This window comes from Carlito syrichta, unplaced genomic scaffold (genome assembly GCF_000164805.1).
Source record: "Carlito syrichta isolate Samal-C Ts95f unplaced genomic scaffold, Tarsius_syrichta-2.0.1 Scaffold120490, whole genome shotgun sequence".
Taxonomy (NCBI): Eukaryota; Metazoa; Chordata; class Mammalia; order Primates; family Tarsiidae; genus Carlito; species Carlito syrichta.
In genome coordinates, this window is record NW_007064586.1 from 133896 (window position 1) to 138189 (window position 4294).

The window sequence follows — 4294 nt, forward strand, 5'->3', positions numbered from 1 at the left end:
GGGAATGGGGGCGGAGAGTGGGGAAGGGCTGGGATGGGCGCTGCCTGAAGGGACATAAGTCCTAGGTCTTGGGTTCCCACCACACATCGAGGCCTGAACCCAGGGTTTCTCAGAGCCTCAGTTTCCCCTTCTGAGCCTCAGGCTAAGGGACTCTGGAAACAGTTCAGTGGATCTCCTGGGTCGCATGCCGATCTGTGCAGCCTCAGCTGGGTGAGAAGAAGAGACAGGCCGCCAAAGGTTGGGGGACACTGTTCTCCACCCCAACCTACCCAGACCCAGCTGGGGCTTCCTGAGAGAAGCAGGCTTCACCCCTTACCAGCTGGCCTCCAGTCTGAGGTCCCAACTCAGGCCAGAGTCGGCTAGCACTGGGAGGCCCCCATTAACTAGGCCACCCCGGGGATGGGCGGTGGAGGCTGGAGTGGACGGCTTGGGTCTCCGAGGGAGATGGCGACAAGGGCCAGGGCTTTGAACAAACCACAGAAGGTTTCTACAATATCAAAAGAGCTCTTAGAGAGCCTAATCATACAGGGGGAGGGGGGACAGTTGGTGAAAGAGCCTCTGCTCGGTTCCCATCAGTGGAGGATCAAAAAGCGTTTGGTCAAAGAACCTTTAAATACCTTGAAAGGCAGGTGACGCCAGTTCAATGGGTTCTGAGAGAGGTTGAAACAGCTGGTCTGAGCTACAGACAAGCTGGCTCCAGGCACTGCAAGTGCTAGGAGGGAAGGCATTGGGGCAGGAGGGAGAAAGGGGGGATAGACCACCAGCCCACCTCCCCCATGACCCCAAAATCCCTGTGGAGAGGAAGGGGAGGGCAGAGAACTGCGCTCAGACTGTCAGGGCTGGAAGCAGCCTTGTAGCCTCTGGGCCAGGGATTTTTATCTGAAACCTATAAGACATCACCCCTGACCCAACTCACACACAATTGGAGGCAAAATGTTGTGTCTGTGTTTGTATCTGCATTTTTCTGGGGAGGAGTCGCCCACTGAGTTCATTAGATTCCTAAAGGGGTCCAAGACCCAATCAAGATTAAAAATCAACACCTTATGGCACAGACTGGTAAACTGAGGCTCAGAAGGACGGAGTGACTGACCCTAGGTCTCTCAGCTGGGAATCTGCAAGCTGAGGTGTATCCTAAGGGGGAGGGGGGATTCTCACTAGCCCTGGTGTCTCCCAGCCAGTCTCAGGGGGCGCAGAGTTGCCCAAGACAAAGGGGTGGGGAATGTCTCAGAGCAGAGGCATAAGACCAAGATTCTGACGGAGGTTAGGGCTGTCCAAGCCAGAAGAAGGGGGGCCAACCTTCATCTTTTGGAGGATTCGAGGGGCTGAGCCAAGCACTTAGGGGGTTGACAGGGTAACCATGGAGAAAAGAGACTTGGGACCAGGATGTGGATGGGGAGAAGGTCACAGGAGAAGGGGTGTGGGAGGACAGATAAGGGTGGCATGGGGTGGGGGTGGAGCTTCTGGCAAGTGATTGTTTCTGGCCCTGCAACATGGCCTGAGAGACCTTTGGGGAAGGTCAGCCTGGGGCAGAGTTCTTGGGCCTGGGGTTACTCCCAGGGAGCCAGGAAAGACACCTAGTCTTTGGCATCTCCCTGGTGTACATCTCTATACAGAGCGATTATTAGCCCTATTTTATGGATGAGAAAACCGAGGCCCAGAGATGCCAAGTAACCAGCCAAAGCCAAACAACTAGAGACACAGGCAGAGGAGGACCAGAGTTCAAGTCTAGGATTCTTCCCTTGATGCTATGGGCCAGACCCTACCTCTTGAGTACCAGGCCTCCAAATAGAACCTGGCAGAAATGTGTTGAGTGTAGACCCTGGGTATGACGGTCTGAGATTTGCAGTTATTGGGCTCAGAGAGAGGAGGTCATTAATCAGCCAGGATTGATTGTGACGAGGTGGGTGTAGAAATGGCTGCGGCTGGCTTCTAAGAGTTTGCTGTCCTGTCCTTTCTGGGGAGATGGCATCTGTTAATTTCACACTTTTACCAGACTCTCGCCCTCTGCAGAGGAGGAAGGGGGAAGACAAGAGGGTTAGCTACAGAGACAGGATGGCACGAGTCCTCACTCCCGGCCTGGCACCACCAGCGGGCTCTGCTATTGCCTTTGACAGCTCCTTTTAGCTGGTCTCAGCCAATCCCTCCTGGACCAGGCAAATGATCCAGCCTGAGCCTCTAGCCACATGGACGATGGCAAGGAGAGAGGTGTGTTTGTTCTGTCACGTGAGCGGCACAAATAGCTTCCTCAGCATTTTTATTAATAATTCAACTCTCAGCCAAGGGGACGGGAGAGAGGGGACAGGAGCTGTGGGGGGGACAGCGGCAGGGGTGCCTGTGCCAGGTGGAGGCCAGAGGGGTACCCAGGAGGCCTGCCTCCTAGCCGTGGCCTAGCAACAGAGTCAGGCAGCCTCAGGGGCCCTGTTTGGGAGAGCACAGGCCTAGCGTCTGCTCCTGAGGGGACAGGCTGTCCCTCCCTGAAGCCGACCCAGGACATCTGGCCCCGAGGATGGTGTCAGATCGGAAACAGGCCTGAGGGGTCCACAGTACGCAAGAGGGCAGACCTCAGGGAACCAGGTGCTGCCAGCGTTTCCTGCCACGTCATGGAACCCAGGACACAGGGACCAGCAACGTCATGGAATGAGGGGGCCCAGAGAGGGGGCTGAAAGGGGAAAAACTGAACATCATAGGTCCAGGCCCTCCCCAACGAGACAGGCTCTGAGGGCAGGGCAGGAGTGATTCACCTCCTCTGATCTTTCTCAGAGGACCTGCTCACTCCTGCAGACTCCATTTCCTGCCTCTGCCCAGTTCTGAGAGCTCAGAAGACAGGAACTCACAGTTGGCTTGGCTCTCATCAGTGCTCCAGCAGGAGACAGTAGCCTTCAAATACAGCAGAATGGTTCAAGATTAGACATCTGAAGAACTTCCCTAACAGGCAAAAGAGGGGAATGGAGAACATGTGGTGTCTCTGTTAAGGATAAACAACAGTAACAATAATAATGACATTCCAGCCAAGTGCGGTGGTTTATGCCTGTAATCCCAGCAATTTGGGAGGCTGAGGTGAGAGGATTGCCTCAGCCTAAGGGTTCAAGACCATCATGGGCAATTTGGTGAGATCTCGTCTCGACAATAAATTTTAAAAATAGCTGAATGTGATGTCACATGCCTGTAGTTGCAGCTACTTGAAAGCTGAGGCAGAAGGATCGCCTGAGCCCACCCAGCAGGTAGAGGCTGCGGTGGCCATGAGAGTGCCACTACACTCCAATCTGGGTGACAGTGTGAGACTCTGACTCAAAAAAATAAAAATAAAAATAATGACATTCCATACCTATAAAGAATAATTTATATGCTCCAAGTATCATTTTAAACAGTTTAATTGTATCATCATGTTTAACCTCACAACAGTCTAAGGAAACAACAGGTGTTATTATTCCTGTTGTATGGATGAGGAAACTGAGACCCAGAGGTGCCTGCCCAGGGTAAACACAGCTTTGAAAGGCAGAGCCACATAAAATCTATATTTTATCCTCTTTCCAGTGACTCTGCGTCCCCTAAACAAGTGATAGAGGCCCAGAGAAAGGGTGTCTTTTTATTCTCACCTCTTGGCACTTCCATGCCCAGAGAAAGGGAGTCTTCAAAGTTTTTCCTGTGCCCATGATACAGGCAGGCAGTCAAAAACCACCCAAGGTTCCCAATGCTCTACAGCCTTGGTTTGCATGACTATATCTCATGGGGCTTACTCTACGTCTGAGGTACTGTCCAATTCTGACATTCCTGAACAATGGTTGTCTAATGCCTGCTGGGAGTGAATAAGACTGGGATTTTTATTTTTGTAAGGGACAGGCTGTAAGCTATCAGATGGGGGCAAGCGCTGGGTGTTGTGGATTTTACAGCAGTCGGCAAATGGCTGGGAGTCACGACCAAGGTCACTCTGGTTCTCTCATCAGCCTCTTGGGCTGTTAGCTCTGGGAACTGCAGCTCCCTGCGGGTCGTTCATTCCCCTCTAGAGGCCTTGCCTTCACACCTGACAGCTGAGGACGGGTGCCTTGGGTCATCTCTGAGATGTCCTCTTTGTCAACGATGAAAAACTCAGTGATTCTAGGTGCTCAGCGACGACCTGTTGAATGACAATGATGAGGAATTCAGTTCTTTCTCTGGGATCCCAGGTTATGCGGGAAGGGAACTGGGGGGAGATCTCTTCGTGGTGGGGGTGGAGGGTGAGGGGTGGGGGTAAGGGGATGAAAGGGTTGGAGGGTAAGGAGTGCCCTATTTGCTCTTTTTTTTTTTTTTTTTTTTT